Here is a 17,281-nt window from a genome sequence, read left to right on the forward strand (position 1 = left end):
AACTGTATCTTTTTGGAAGTGGAGGTGTGGAGATAGAAGACTGTGGGGGGGGGAGAACAAAACAAAACAACACCACACAAAATTATTTTCTTGCTCCAAAAGTTTAAATAGCTAAATGAAAATGAAGTTGCAGCTTCTTTAAATACGATATTTGGCCAACTGGCAAACATCACTTCCTGTAATGAGAAAATAAGTTTACTGCATTGCATTACAGTACCTTGCAAAGAAATTTAATATCAGATAATCTGGGGAGAATTACAAAACCATTTACTTAAAGGAAAACTAAGGACACCTAGACCTTATTGATCTGCAACACACCCCACACCTAAAAAAAAAAAATAAAATCAAACAAAAAGCATTTTGCAAAAGGATAGTTAACGTAGGAATGTTAACAAGCTTTCCTGAGGTCTGTTCTCCTTCTGCATGGCCTCCCAGGAGCCTCACCCTCCAGCAGCTCCATGCCCTTCCCTTGCATGCTTTCAACCAGCACACCTAAAGTCAAAGCACATGCAGTGCTTCAGATTAAGAAGTTCGGCAAACCCAAACGACCAGAGTCAAAAATGCCCTGGCTGAAGTCAGCACAAAAGTTACTTTGGATGGCGTCTGCATGTGTGGGTGAGATGCAAAACACTCCAGCTCCAACACTCCTGGAGAGGAAGTTCACCAGCTCCCACCACAGTGCTACCTGTCAATCCACTTCAACAGGTCTGTCACTCATGATGATCACCCACTAGGTTCCATCAAATAATATTTTGAAGCCTTTTCCTCTGCCTGTTGAAAGGCAGAGCTCTCCCCAGTTGGCCCCCTCCTCCTCCACATGTGCTCACAGCCTGCAACAGCTCTAATGCCTGGCTTTGCTCCTATCTGAATCAGGTATCAAAAGCACACAGCTCACATTGTTAAGCCTAATTAAGAACAAATTAAGTGATATAACTATGTACGAGCACTCTGAGCAGCAGCAAGTTCAGCGGCTCTGGGAGCAAGAAGACCTTCCAGACTAGCTCCCACACTGCTGGCTGTACAGCCATGGAGAGGCCAGAAATGTTCCTTACACCAAACACTGAACTCTCTGGAATTTTGATGGTTTAATCTCCCTCCCGCCCCTGCCCTTCCACCTCCCACTCACCAGCCACAGAATTTTTCAGACACAGGCCATAATTAACACTGGAGCTATTTGGAAACAATGCTGTTGCTCTTAGCATCCATCACCTGGCCAGGCCATGCAGACAAGACAGCTTTCTTTTCTCAAGGATTTAAGAAGTTTCACATTCTTCAATAAACATTTAAGAAAACTAATTTCTTGCACATCTGAAACGTGGCATCTGATGTTGCACAGTTTACCCAGCTCCTGCCTCCCCATCTCCCACTGAGAAAGCTCCCAGTCCTCCTGACAGTCTTGCTGTGGATTTTAAGTAGTAGTTCGCATGCCTTTGCACTATCTTTTAATGCATTTTCAGTCAATTACAGGCTTATGGACAAGCTCCCATTATTTATGAAACACAAATTACAGCAATATCCATATGGACAGTTTTCAACCACCCACACAACGGTTTTTACTTTCTCAGCCTATTAAGCCGGAGAAGGAATTGGGATAAACAGACTCGACAAATCCATTGCTGGAGTGAGGCCATTTCCAAAACAAAGCTTGCCACTGAGTTATGTTTCAAATATGTTTTGGAAAGTCAGAAGCAAAGCTCTTCCAAATTTTTCTTGAGGCAGAGAGGGAACTGCACTCCAGTTCTGGACTCACGAGTACCAGCCAGCACGTGCCTTCAACCCTGCCTCTGGAGAGTAAACTGCACCAATGGCAAACGCTCCTGGAGGCTGCAAAGGTGCATTAAACACACAGTCGTGCAAGTTCATGTTCATCTGCGTGTTCTGTCTGGAGACACATTAAGGACACTAAATGTAGTGACTGTTTCTAAGCAAAGAGTTTGGCAGAAAACCACGCATACTCGAGAAGGTAGCATGGCTTAGCACGACTGGTCTCTCACAGAAGCGATGCAGTAAGATTATTTTTTGGAACACCATGAACAAGAAAAACTAAACTGTATGCTCTCTGCTGACCCTGTGAAGACAATACTGACTCAAGGCTTCTCCATTCTTCCAGCTGCAAAACCTGAAGCCTTTGGTTTAATTAAAAGACTAGAATGGAGCCAAATACACTTTATGTCAGCCTCCAAAACACCACAATGTATCCACACCAAACCTAGATTTGGAAAGTCATCTGTAAATCAAAACTCCATCTACCGAGGCCAAAGGCCACCCCATCCAGGAACAGAGAAAACTCTGAAAAGGAAAAAAAGACAGCTATGTGCACAGTCTTTCCTTACCACTTTGTGTTTTCACACAACGGGATTTCCAGACTGCGACAGCATTACTTTGTACAGACAGGATTTAAAAGAAGGTACTGGCAGAGTTCCTAAAGTGAGACAGAACGCCACCTGGGACACCACTGAAACTGTGCGATAGCAAACGGGTTTCCTACAAAGCAACTTCTGCTGCAACAGCCCCAGCAGAAACAGAAAACCCAAACGTTAGTGTGTTCAAAAGACCTTCCACAGGGACTTCTAATTTGTTGATTTTATCTACCAACTACTTATCTACATGGGCCACAGAGCTAAAAGTTAGTGCCTGTAGTACAAGCACTAATAGTACAAAGCTAAAAGTCAGTGCCTAGTTCCCAATGGCAGGAGTGCAACTGTATCTTAGTAATCTAGGGCACGCAATTAGCTCCCCTTGTTAGCAGGAGAGACGTGAGGCAGTTGTGCTGTGAAGAACAGACTGAGACTGATGGAAAAGAAGAAGTAGTATGTAAAGAAATACATTTTATTCCCAGATGGTCAGAGGTCATGGTGCTTCAAGAACTCAAATCTGCATTTAAGTACAAAAAAAAAAAAAAGTGTGGATGAGGAACAGCTGCAGAAACACTTACAGAGCAAAGTCCAGACAATCAATAGAAACCCCACACACTCAACAAGAAGTAGGCTCATCAGGCCCTGGACTGTTGCATAGGACATTTCCAGTGAGGTCACTGCAAGAGAGCTCCTGCGAGCAGCCTTCTAGCAAGTGTCTAAAAAACATCTTGCACACGCAAAGACAAACCTCCCGTTCCCAACCTCCATGTTTAGAAGCACATGCTACAGCTTGTTAGATCCCACCACATCTTCCCTGATGCACACAGGTTCTTTGGCAGCATAAGAGTAGATCAAGATTTCCTTAGGTAACAGCACTGCCTAGAAGAGGGTGATTGTACAGAAGATTAATTTAACCATTTGCACTGAATGCCAAGTGATTAGATTTTCTTCAGGCACATTACACCACTGTGAAGCTTAAATGAACTCTTCCAGAGTGTACTTTTCCTCAGGAGACAGACTATTAAAAACTCATCTTCTGATTAGTACCATTAAGGCAGTGACACTTCTTTTAACACCTACTTAATGAAAAAGCCTTTTTTTAAGTTAAAAGGTAGCTCTCATAACTCAATTAGTAATAAACTACCACACATTAGAACTTCAAGCAAATTGTTGACCAACAGTGGCAGTTCATGTAGTAAGAGTCAAGATATGTCTTCCTCCTTCAGCTTTCAGTCTTTAGCATGTACACTGACTCTTTTGATAGTATTTTAGGGGGAATGGAGAAGAAACATCCACTTAAACCCATCTGTAAGCTGCAGCCTTTGTGAAATCTCAAAAAATATAAGCACTCTCAAAACTCTGTTTTTACTAAATCCACACAAAAAATGACACTGCCTTCTACCTTCAAATCCACTCAAGCTCTTCCTTATAGACCTTCACACTAAACTGGAGGTGAAATATCACACTCTGTAGTGGTTTTAGTTTGAAAATACAAGTTGCTAAAGAATTAAAGCTTGACATATCACTTATGTTTAGTGATAAGTTGGACCCAAACCACCCTACCTGTAGCCCTTCAATCTACAGACACCCTAAGATAGCTGGGCAGCATCATACTCTTCAATCTACCATTGAGTTACAGCAACGAGGGCTTGGCTTCTCCAAAAGCTCAGACTTTCAAGAGCCCATAGCATCCTCTCATCTCTCTGTTGCTTAGATAGGTAACACTCAGAGGTCAAGAGAACCCATTACCACACAACCCCAAATGTTAATCCTCACAGCCATGATCATTACTAAAACATCAAAGTGGCTGTAAAAGGTCAAATTGGGCAAAGCATGCACAGCTCAAGGAAAAACCCAAGCTACTGGAGTTGGAAAAGATAATTTGAGAAACCCACAGAGCCTAGCTAAGAGTTTGTTTTCCACAGGACGTATGAAGCTCACCTTCATCAAAACATTATAAAGCCCTTAAACTTTGTTCTACCTCATCCAAGAGGACATGCTTCTTACCTCTGCCCTCTTAAAACCCTGTCAGCACTCCTTCCTGAACAAGGGTCCACCTAAAGCAATCAATACATTTATGCCAAAAAACATTTGTGTAACTCAGTACAACAGAATAGAGAAAAATCCAGAAGATAAACGGTACAACTTCTAGAGGCTCGCTTCCTTGATGGCCTGGTCAGACAATGATCTTTAAGACTCTACTGTTTCCCAGGAAACTTCTGATACCAAACGAAGGCAGTATTCTTTCTCTTTAAAGCAAATTAATAGAGCCAGTCATAGGCAAACCCCCCCAGTTTTAAAGTTTCAAAAGCAGCACACATCAGCCACTGTGACAGCAGTTATCTTCTGTTCACAGACAAAGAAGTATTACCAAAGCAGACTGAGCAGTAGCATCAGCCCCTGAATGGCAAAAATCAGTAAAATCCAGGATCTGTCCATGTTAATGAAATGCTGCAAATGCACTGGAGCATTGGGGAAAGAACTTCATTTATCAGAAACACACAAAATGACACTGCCTTCTACCTTCAAATCCACTCAAGCTCTTCCTTATAGACCTTCACACTAAACTGGAGGTGAAATATCACACTCTGTAGTGGTTTTAGTTTAAAAATACAAGTTGCTAAAGAATTAAAGCTTGCCAAAAACTTCAACATTGGTATTAAACACAAGGTGTTTTGTTACCAGGTGTTACCAGCAGATGAATACAAGACTAGCAGAAAGACAGTAATGTCTGTTAAGATCTGCCTGGGTGAAGTAAAACATTTAAAGCCATTTCACCCAGAGCCTCATATAATTCTTGATATTGCTAAAACTAGAGGGGTGGGACAGAAGGAGCCCTGTGAGCAGAGGAATTAAGAACAAACATCATCTAATACACAAGCCTCTTGGTTGAGTTTTGGAAGGGAAGTCTTGCATCTTCTGAACTCCTTGACAGGGATATCTTCAGAGATGCATTTGATTGCAGAAGCCAAAAACTGCAACAGGTGAAGATGTAGGTTTGAAACCTGGTTCCATCTTTGGTCAAGCTCTTTTCTGTGACAGTAACAAGAACTGTCATTACTGTGGAGAGCCTCCTCCTCCTACCCTTCCAAGCAGAAGAGAAGGAAAGTGTTCAGAAACTATGTGGGACATGACAGGGCACAGACCACATTCTTAGGAGAGTTTTACTTCCACAGGACGATGCATTCCAGCAAGAGAAACACAACAGCCTCTTGTTTGCAAAGAGGAAATGAATGGCCATGCCTTCCTGAGTCAGAGCAAAAAACTCCATGAGCCTCTCATGATGCTGGCAGAAAACAGTTTTAACATAGAAAGTTAATGGAGCAGTATCAGATGTCACAACCTCTCTCTGGATGAGTAAACGGACAGTGACAACCTTCCTGGTTGTCTCACTCCCCCAAAGACCCGTTTTAGTACATGGTCACATTACCAGTTCAAAAAAGAATACCTGAAGTACTTCAAACACACGGACAAGTTGCACATACATTCAGGTTTCCTTTCATCAAGTTCTGATGACCCTGTATTTTGCTGTAGATTATCTGCATCACCATAAAAATATTATTTTACCTGAAAAAGCCCTTTCACTAAATACATATTCCATTTCCTTCAAAGTCAGAAAAAAGTAATTTTTTGAAGCTCATTCAACATTTCTACTAGCAGCACATGAACTCATACTTGCTGAATTTTCACAACTCAAGAAAAACGCTTAATTACACACAATATATTTTAATTTCAGGTCTTCTCATGCAAGCTGATGCAAAGAAAATCACCACTGTAAAAGAAAAGCTTATCAGTCCATGATTAGACACCAGATTTTACACAGATGACAAGAAGAGAGCCTTAAATCAACACCAACAACAGCGTAATCACTTCCAGATCACACTGGGAGGCCTGTGCAAGCAGTTATTTGAACTCGTTATCTTAGATAACTCTTTGCAAAGTTAAGGGTAGCAGTAAAAAGTTAATTTCAGTTGATTAAAAAACAGAAACATGCATTTCTTTTAAAAGGCATATAAAGAAATCCAGGTCTGTGCTGCCAGTTTCTGAAACACAGTGACAATGGTGGGAAAGATCCCAAGACCTGAAGCTGATCCTGATGACAACCTGGGGGGGCACTGTCCCAAATAGCTGATTTTGCTGAGGACAAGGGAGCAGCTTTCCCTATACTTCAAAGCACAGTACTACTCCACGGGCAAAATAGTGCTAGAGTAAGCAGAGCTTCCTTTTCCTGGGAAAAGACCCTCAGGGAGTTTTAGAATGCATTCATGCTTAACCTCCTACCTCTTACTCCAGCTGCAATAGCCCGTTTCCTTCCGCTTCCCAGTCTCTTTATTTAAGACCCTTTAAGTAAGAAAATGTGAATAGGGGAGAAAAAAAAAAGAAAGCACCAACCACCTGCTAACATGGAAGTTAGAGTGGAGCCAAAGATATTTTACATGGAGTATTTTTTACCCATACTGAAATAACAGTCACTATGCTCATCACATACTGCTTTCATTTTGTCAAGTATTACTGAGCCAGTCACTTAACTAGGCCTGGTTACTTTTAACTGTAATTTATGTTGTAGAAAGACAGGGCAGTTGGACAAATTGGCTTTTTAAGGGCATTTCAATCTCCCAGAAGCATTAAATACACAAATTATTCACCGCTTCATTAACCAAGTGACCAGATAGTAATGGCCCTTCAAACTTAAACCACATTGCCTAACATGAGCATATCCTCCCTCAGACTCCCTGGTTGAAGAGTAATCTATTTTGCCCCAGCTCATTCTCCCACAGCTCATGGGAAAACAAAGCCAGGCTGTTCCCAGCCTTTTCATGCACATACCAATAAGCCTTGGAAATAAGATGAACTTCAGCCTAAAGTAAAGCTGTGAGCACGAAGACAGAAGAAAACCACTGTGCTGTCCAGTTGCAGTCACATCCTACACTGCAATTCAGAAAATCTTTTTTGCAATCAATTCTTCTCAAGATTCAACTACCTCCCTTGAAATACAGAGCTCTCAAATATTTCAACGTCCCTCTATCACAAATATTTTTACAGCTGAAAAAGGTGGATTTGTCATGTATTTGCTAAGCAAAGTTTCCCTAAATATTTGTATCTCTATAGAAAACAAGCATGAAGCTGGGCCAAGTCTATTTGTATAGGATAGTCTCCACATCAGGTTTAAACAGGAACCAACCAAACAAAAAAAAATACAACAGCAAGTCCTGGTTATGAGACCTTCAAGGTTGTGTTCCAAGCTTGGGTGGATACTCGGCACCAACATGCAAAAAAACTTCCAGCCTTCCCTTTTCCCACACTGCTTTTAAAAGTTCCTAAAAGCAACTTAATTCATCCAGTTCCCACTTCTGAGTCTGGTAACGAAGTCCTACAACAGCTCCCCAGATAATCTCTCAATCCAAATACTCACCATTAACCTGGAAACAAAAGTGTACTCAAAACAGTCAGGGAAGGAAAAAAAGGTACCTTCAAACATATGCAAAAGAAAATTATAAACCAGTGAAAGCTTAGTAAGAAACTTGTAGGCAGAGTTGGCTTAATCCTTGGTTTAACTGATTCCTTTGTCTAAATGGGAAGTGGGCAGTGGGGGAGTTAAACACTCCACGATGAAGTCGAGGTATTAAAAGATTTTGCAAAGAATCTCTTCCTTTCGTGAGCCTGTACACGTGTCATCTTCAACAGCATGGATACCACTCCATGCTTCAATTCCAACACAAAAATAAACTCCAAGTTCGCTTTCCAAGACACCAGCACACCCTTTACAACACGGCTTCTTCCCTCCTCCAAGCTGCCTAACTATCAACACCTTCAGCATCAGCATTATTCCCAACAACCGCCCAAATACTTAAAAGCAAGAAAAGCATTTTAATACTGGCACTACATCTGATGTGCTCTGGGACTACCACTGACCAGAGGAGAGGTGGTCATACCATGCTGGGAGCTTTTGGGGACGCTGGGCTAGGGTTTACTTTTATATCTAAGTGTTTAACATCATTAAAACTACTCAGACAAACAACCACCATTGCTCATAGATTGACAGAATAGTTTGGGTTGGAAGGGACCTTCAAGATCATCTAGTTCCAACCCTCCTGCCATGAGCAGGAACACCTCCCACTAGACTAGGTTGTTCAAAGCCACATTCAGCCCGGTCTTTAACACTTCCAGGGATGGGACATTCACAGCTTCACTGGGCAGCCTGTGCCAGTGTCTCAGCACCCTCACAGTAAAGAATTTCTTCCTAATATCTAATCTAAATCTACTCCCTTTCAGTTTGAGAAGACAGTCACCATTCTCCCTCTGCCAAAGGGAAGGCATTAAGGACGGAAGAAGAACTGATTAAAGCCCAGGTCTCCCGCGTGGTCCAAGAGCGGCAGCACACAGCGCCTGTGTCCAGCTGAGCACGCGGGCCCACGGGGAAGGGCTGTGCTGTGGCCAGGACTGCCAGGTCCTCTCAAACCAGACACACCACATCTGCTCCCTTCCGACAGCTCAGAGTCTGCACAGCCCAGTCGAGCACTAACTGTACTAATACTGTTGTTTTTCCTCCTGTTTACCCCTCAAAACTTGCAGCTGCAGCAGGAAGCCTCTCCTCCCCATCACAGAAGCCCCACCGGGCCACGAGCTGCAGAACAGCACGTACAGCAAGTCCAGCTCCTCCGCCCCCACACGCTGCATGCCCATGTGGAGGAGCTCCAAATCAAAGGCCAACCCCACTCCACTGCACTGGGAGCTCCAAAGCTTCCCATACCAGGGTCCAGGACCCATCCTGGCAGCTGGGGACCACATTTCACAGGCCAACTGACAACTGCAATCAAGAAAAGCATACCTGTGCTTAAAAAAAAAAAAAGTATTAAATGAAACTGCTTTTGGCACAAAGGCTAAGGATTTCCACGGGGTAATGATGTTGTCCTTCTCTCCCTAAAAAAAAAAATGTAAGTGGAATATTTTTCTATTCATTTGAGCACTTAATATTTAAAATTTATTAGGGCATTACCAAACAGTAAGTTAAAGCATTGTGTTGCTTACTTAGTCTCTGGAGTTCTTCAGTACTCCTTTTAGTAACTACTCTGGTTACCATCCCATCCCAATTTCAGAAAAGGCTAGTGAAAAAGTTTTGAGACCATATGGGCACATACTGTCTCAAAAGAATCAATCCAAAGAGCTTTTACTGATATTCAGCATGAAGTCAGCAGAGCTTAAATGATCCACAGCAGTGGTTCATGCTGAATAAGATCATCTCGCACCAGGTGCTCCTGCTAAATGCTACCAGAGCCCAGTGACCTCAGCAGTGGGGCTGGAGGAATACTCAACTTCACTACAATATTCCCAAAACAATCCTGCAGTGGCATTGCCTACACAGCAGCAAAGGATGCCATTTCCTATACCAACTTTTCCATCTCAAGTCTTTCCATCTCTAAAATTTTTCCTCCTCTCCTCTGAATTCTTCAGATTTAACCCATGCCATTAACCCTCCCTCATTACTTCAGCAATTTTTTAATTCCATCACCAATTCCAACCTGCAGAGAGGACTTGAGAGTCACTGAGTTCATACATCATTTGCAGAGAAGTCACAGCAGTAACGACTTAATAGCCATTGGACATGATTGTTCTCACTTGGTTATATATTCAATTAGTAAAACGAGAGCTGAAATGAAATTAAATTGCTCTTGCCAGTGGAGATGCACCCAGTAACACAAGACTACGTGTTTTTCCCAGAGTTAATTCAGATCTCATCAAAACTAAACACATCCCTGAGGTATTTTATCTGCTGAGGTGCTACTAATAACCCCACCTTGCTGCAGCCTCTTGATATTCCTCAGAAACCACGTAACCAACTTCATTAGCACTAACTTCAATAGCTGTGTCATCTGAAAATATTACTTCTTCACTTTTTAAAGAGATTAAAAACCACACATGCCAACAGAGGTTCCTGAGAAATCCTATTTCTAACCTCTGATGAAAAGTGACTGCACTTGGTTTTCCCTCCTCACCACAAGCAAATCCTGGAGTGAAAAAGCTTTCCAAGCCTACCCCATACTCTAGCAAATGCTCTCATAATTTGTTGTTTGTTTGTTTGTTTTTAAAAATCCCAAGAATGCACCTTAATACAAGTTTGTGGGTTTTGTTTGGTTTTGGGTTTTTTTCTTCCCCTTTCACTGAAAAGGGGAGAATTGAGTTCAGGAGTGCTGCTACCCTGATCTGCCCTGTACTCTACTGCCAGTCCAGTGTGGCCATGAGCCCCTTCATTCCCTCTCTCCCAGCCCTCTCTCTATCACCCTCCCCCTTTTCCTTTCCCTCCTCTGCAGAGCAAAATGGGAAGGGAAAACCAGATGGAGACAAAATCCCTTGTCAGTAAAAACAAGGACAGTTTAATTAGAAAGCAAAGCCAAGCATGCCACGCACAGAAGCAAAGAGGAAAAAAACCCAAAGATTTATTCTCTACTTCCCATTCCCAGGCAATGTCTGGACCCTTCCTGGGAAGCCGGGCTTCAAAACATGTAGCAGTTGCTCCAGAGGATCAAGAATTAGCCACATCCCCACCCCACCCTCCACACTCTGTACTAGCTTTACAGTTGAGCTGATGTCATATGGTATAAAATATCCCTTTGGTCAGTTCAGATCAGCTGTTCTGGTTATGTTCCCCCCAAGCTCAAGCCCCCCCATCCCACTGGGATGAGATGTGACTACCACCGAGCAGTGCTTGCACAACTTGGGTGTTATCAAGACTCTTAACTCCCAACACAAAAGCACTGCACCAGGAGGGCTGCAATGGGAAAATCAGCTCAGCCAGACCAAATACACAAGGTCAAAACTCCAACTAGATGGTCATCAAAGTGACGCAGCAACATGCCTGGTGTGGCTCCCTCCAACGCTCTGTAGAGTGGCAGAAACCCACTTAACTGATAACACCAACCCTTCATGAGTTCAACATCACCAGCTATAAACAAAATATCACTAAAAAGAAGTATGCTACCCTGGAAAGGGTGACTAGCACACAGCAAATCACTCTCAAGGATGTCAGAGGACAGATGAAACCATGACCAGGGTTCATTCCTACCTCAACACAACAAGGGTTGTTCCAAGCTCCAAAAAGGCAGATGGGCTTGGGCCGGGGTGACCCTGCCCTGGATAGCAAGGGCTGCCAGACAAGCTCAGGGTGCTGCTCAAGAAGAGGTGGACTCAAGCCAAGATGAGACCAGTGTCTGAGCTACTTCTCCCACTCTTCCTCATCTGCCTGGAGGCTGGGAGAGAGTTTTGTAAACCACTGCCCCCAGACACCCAACCAGAGCGGGTCAAGTGTATGTTTACACGTATTTACACATTCTGTTTACAGGAGTCTCTGGAATTAATAAAATAAATAATTTCATCTGTTTGCAGGAGGTGTGGGCAAAGAAGAAAACACTGTAAATTCAGAAATAAGGACCATCTGTGCCTCCTGGCTGCCCCTGCCCACCCTTCCAGCTCAGATGAGCACTTTTAAGCTGACTGGAAAACTGCCTTCTGCATCACCCTCACCTTCACAGGCACGCACAAAACAACAGCTTGTTTGGCCAATAACCCACGCAGGGAGCACTGGAAGCAACAGCACCATGCACATCCCATCCAGAGGGAAACAGACAAGGTGGGCACACACATGTGGCTGTCTGGCTTCCAGCCCTGACTACACCTCATATGTGAGCCCAAGATGTTTCCATCTCTGTGCAAACCTTACACATGCTGCTGCTGACTGTCCCTTGTGCAGTGGCTGGTGGGATTTCAGCTTTCTGTGGTGCCTGAGCTGATGCAGAACCATGGGTACTGTGTGGGGTAACACGGCTATAATCACATGTCAGCCACAGAAACCTCAGCCATTTGTTAGACCTGTTCTTGGTTTTCAGTATATTGACATACTGCATTACAACAGATTGAAACAAATAAATCTAACAGTCTTCAGATTTTGAATATAACCAATAACTGTAGCTATTAGGTCAGTAGGGAACAAGATACGAAAAAAGATATGCCAATTGATATAAAAATCCACAGGCACCTGGCACACAAATGTAACCCCTCCAACCTACTTTTCTTGAGATGTAAGTCTACTACAATTTCTGCCTTACAAAACAGTAGAAACCCCCAAATTAAGAGATCAGCTTCCTACTGACAATAGTAGAAACCAGCCTATGGAAGATGCGCTAAGGAGAAGGGTTCATAATTGTCCAAAAGAGGAAATCTCATTTGAGGGTCTTTTCTGATTCATCTCCTTTTACTTTCAACCATTTTAAAACTTCATAGCTCTAAACAAAGCCTCAGAAGTAAGAAATTTTTCAGCACTGCAGGACCGATCAAGGCCTTTCTGGGTTCCTGTGGCAGGATGCAACAGCTGCTCCATCGCACTAACCGACGAGTAGGGTCAACTCCATATATTCTAAACACTCAGTTGTGCAAAACTCATCTTGCACCTCAGTCTCTACCACATGTCAGAAGCAGTCCCTTACTCTAGGGCCAAAATACCATGGGTGTCTTTCAGATTTTGGTTTTAACAACCCGTTGGGGAGAAGATGACAATTCACACCTCTCATGTATTGCTGCAGTTACTGCAGCTGAGGTTTGCAGCACACCCAAAGAAAAGGACACATCACTCCTTAATGTGGCTTTGTATTCTCATCAAATAGGTGTTTGCTTCTTGACAGAAAGTATGAAGTTCTGCAGAAAATATAAATGAACCAAAAAATCTACAGGTAGAGCAGCATCAAGTCCACAGACCTTCAATACACACACATCCCAGCAAAAGGAACAGCAGAGTCAACAGGACATCCCTCAATCCTACTCATCACAGTCTCTGCATGATCACCAAGTGAACTGTTCCCAAGTTGCTAGCTACAGGAAACAAGTGAGCCAGCTCACCAAGTCAGCTGCCTCCTTTTTTTCTTTCCAGTCACTTAGAGTTTTTTTCTTCAGGCAGTATCTCCATGTTAAATGGATGTAAGCACTCAAAACCATGTATTCTGAGAAGTTACCTTATAACTGATGCCTAACACAATGCTCAGCAGCCCTTTACCTTGAAAATCAAGACTGTAAAGAGCAAAAAACCATACAAACTCTGCAAGGCACAACTGCACAGGGAGAAGTCCTCTACATAAACATCAATACAATGAGTTACTCTACAACTGTGTGAAGAAACAGCATGAAGAGGACTTGCAAGTTCTCAAAACCAGACTGGGCAAGGTCCTGAGTAACATGGTCTGAACTCAGCATAGACTCTGCTCCAAGTAAGAATATGGACTAGAGGACCTCTTGAAGTCCCTTCCAACCTCACTTCTATGAACAAAAGCAGAACAGGATTAAAATCCAGGCTGTAGAAAAACTCAAGACACCTACATATACATGATTGACCTCCCATGACAGTCAATGGCACCCCAGTCAAAGCAGTCAGGAGACTTTGGAGAGCAACCACAGTAACATAGACACCAAGATAGCCAGGTGAAGAACTCAAAATTCACTGACCAAAAGCTACATCTAAGCTCCAGATGGACACCCACCACTGGGAGGAGACTCATCCCAAGTAAAACAGCCAGAGGATATTACAGCTGCAGACCCACATCACAGAACGGTTTGGGTTGGAAGACACCCCCAGAAGTCACCTAGTCCAACTCCCACATGCTTTGTAGCTGCAGCCTTCAATACAGACGACAGGCTTCCCAGCACATACAGGGTCCAAAAAGGCTTAGAAACACACAGAGAGGTTTCCTCATTTGGGCAGTTCTCCTTCATAGCACAGATTTGTTCAAGCCTGATTTTTACACAGATTATCTGAAATGAACAGGACTGCTGCTGAGCACAGCAGATGGAAACAGATGCTACAGCCCTCTGTGTTGGCTCCACGTCCCTCAGCTCATCTCAGCTCTTCAAACCCAAACCCACGGCCACAGAAGGTCTGCGCACAGCAGATGCTGCAGAAGCAAAGGCAGTGGCACCAAACCTTGGGCCTTGCAGGGAATGGACAGGCTAATTCTCTGCAAACAGGACCAAACATTCTGTAGGGAAGTTACTAAGAAATCAGAAACCCTTTTAAGGAAACTGTGAAAGTCAGAGGCGAAAGGAGGAAAAAAAAAAAAAAAAAAAGTGCTGTGTGCAAGAGGGTTGCATTTTCTAAAATAAGTGTATTTTCAAAAAATTTTGAAGGACTAAAAAACTGAAATTTTCCTCCACCTGCATAAAAAAGGAGCAGAAAACAACCCTGCTCTGTATGAACACCAGAGCACAGCCAGCACACAACACCCTAACTCTGCCTGGAACAGCTGAGTGACTCGACAGCCAAGGAAATGCCTGGTTACAAGAGCAGCCATACCTCCCAGACATACACGAACCCACACCCCACCAGCAGCAACGAGGGAACTCAGTGATGAGCTTATTTAGAGGCTTTGGTCGTAGAGACAAGGGGAAGACAGCTCTGCTCCATAGCAACCTCCAAGGCTGCAAAGTTCATTTCTGTTCTTTTTCTGGGACAGACACAAAATGTCCCTGACATTTTTCAGGAACAAAACTGTACAAAGTTATCAGAGCTGGAGATCACCACCTTGCCCCTTCCAAGGGCATCACCCTGTGCGCAGACATGCAAAACGTTTCACATTCAAGACAAATAATTTGGCATCTCCCCTTCCAGCTCACATCAGATCAAGAACTTGAAACCGTCTCTGCAATCCAGGCCTGTGCTTTAAAAAAAAAGTCAATACATAAAAATGTTATCGGGCTACAGTGTCCAGATCAACTTATCTTCCTAAAGCTTTAAAGCCAGAATCACTTCAGGAGGAACACTGCTTTAAGTAAGAAAGCTTATTTTGGCAAAACTTCATTTAGCTGAGAGTATTCCACTCTTCTTGAGAGGTTAGGAAGGAAGCATCTAGCTGAGAGCCTCCAGCAATCTCCACTCTCTGAAAAAAAAAATCTGCTTTCAGAACAAACAGCACTGCAAACAAAGCTGCACGCACCACCCTCAGAGGACTAAAGAATCTTCACTCAAAGCCCATGCCACCACAGGAAGAAGGAACATCAGAAGCCCCCCAGAGCAGCTCCTCCAAGCACACGTCCATATGGAGCAGCACAGGCACATCACCCTGCAGCAGCTTCATGGTGGAAAACTCCAACAGAAGGATTTGGGCTTTTCTTTCCCAAGACAGAGCGCCTGCCACTCCCAGATCCAGCATGACATCACTAACTTCTCCTCACTCACACAGACCCAGCCTATCAGAGGGTCAAAGGCCATTTTGATGCCTAATTACTAGACAGGAATAGAATCATTTTGGTTGGAAGAGACCTTTAAGATCATCAAGTCCAACCATTAACCCAGCACTGCCAGGTCACCACTAAACCATGTCCCTCAGCACCACATCTACACGGCTTTTCAATCCCTCCAGGTATGGGAACTCCACCAGTGCCTTGGGCAGCCTGCGCCAGGTCTGGACAACCCTTTCAGGGAAGACCTTTTTCCTCATATCCAACTTAAACTTTCCCTGGTGCAACTTGAGGCCATTTCCTCTTGTCTGATCACTTGTTCCTTGGGAGAAGAGACCAACCCCCAATCTTGCTCCAACCTCCTTTCAGAGTTGTGGAGAGCAAGGTTTCCCATGAGCCTCCTTTTCTGTAGTCCTAAAGGTATGCCTTGTGGCAGCTCCTGCTGGAAGCCAAAACCCAAACCCAGAGCAACCCATATCAATGCAAAAATTTCCCTTGCCCTCAATGGTCCACATATGCAGAAAAACATCTCCAGGTTTCAGGCTGCCACAGGGAGGACAGAAAGGAGAGTGATACAGAGCTGAGATGCTGTGTGAAAGGGCCAGCCAAGAATCACTACCACCTCAGCTTCCTTCAAATCCTACTGAGATTCCTGGTTCCTCAGGCACAGGAAAACACAATGCACTCCCAAAGGGACCAGCGCAGCTGTACCTGCCAGGCATGGGCCCCATACAGGATCCCCGTCTGTGCTTCTGGCACCAAATACACAATCCCTGTTCCTTCACAAGGCAGATAAATCCAGACAACCCCAGTGCATTGGATTCGTGCCTCCACACCATAACCAACACATCTGTCTGTTTTATCTTCTACTTCTCCATCCAGCCACTAAAAAGCTTTAGAACAGGGACAAGCAGTGAATTTGTAGGTCAATTCCTAAAACATACAGAAGAATTATTTTTATAATGACCTTTGAGCAGAGGTTCATAGAGTATTTGTTTATATTCTGCTCCCTCTCATATAACCTGTGGTTGCATTGCATTAGAACTGCAGGTGGGATCATCTCAATTATCAGTTACTGCTTATTAGTGCCACAGTTTTATAATCCTGCACAGAGGTCTGAACCATTGTAATTCACCCCAGAGGCAGAAAGCCTCTATCAGAACGGCACACTGGCTATCAACGGCTGGCAATTTCTGCCCCTGCAAACCCTCACTGCCAGAGGCTGTGCTGCACTTAGGATATAAACTATTAAGAAAACAAAAAAAAAAGGTAAGGAACTAAATACTGATTTGTGGTTTTTCTATGGGCTGTTTGTCTAGCAAGAAGGAAAAGGGTGGGAAAAAAATGCCCAGTGCTTTATTTTTGCATATTGAAAGACAGGGGAGGAGAGGTTTCCCTCTGACACTTCCAAATTGACGTATTTTCAAACACATGAGACAAATCAAAAATTGTATGGAGAAGAACAGGAAAGAATCCTACAGATCAGTGCAGAAGCTCTTTGCTCATAACAAGCAGGGCAAATATTTGAATGCTGGGCTGAGTAAACAGGAAAGCCACAGACCCCAGGAACAACAGGACCAGCTAGGCTCCTTTTCTGCTCATTTTACCACTAATTGTTTCCCTGTGCTTTTGGAGAGAAGTTTATGTACTTAAGAAATCCTCTGGAAAAGCATATTAATATCCAGCAGTGCAATGGAGTATCCCAGACC

Source organism: Merops nubicus, unplaced genomic scaffold (genome assembly GCF_000691845.1).
Source record: "Merops nubicus isolate BGI_N331 unplaced genomic scaffold, ASM69184v1 scaffold17469, whole genome shotgun sequence".
Classification (NCBI taxonomy): Eukaryota; Metazoa; Chordata; class Aves; order Coraciiformes; family Meropidae; genus Merops; species Merops nubicus.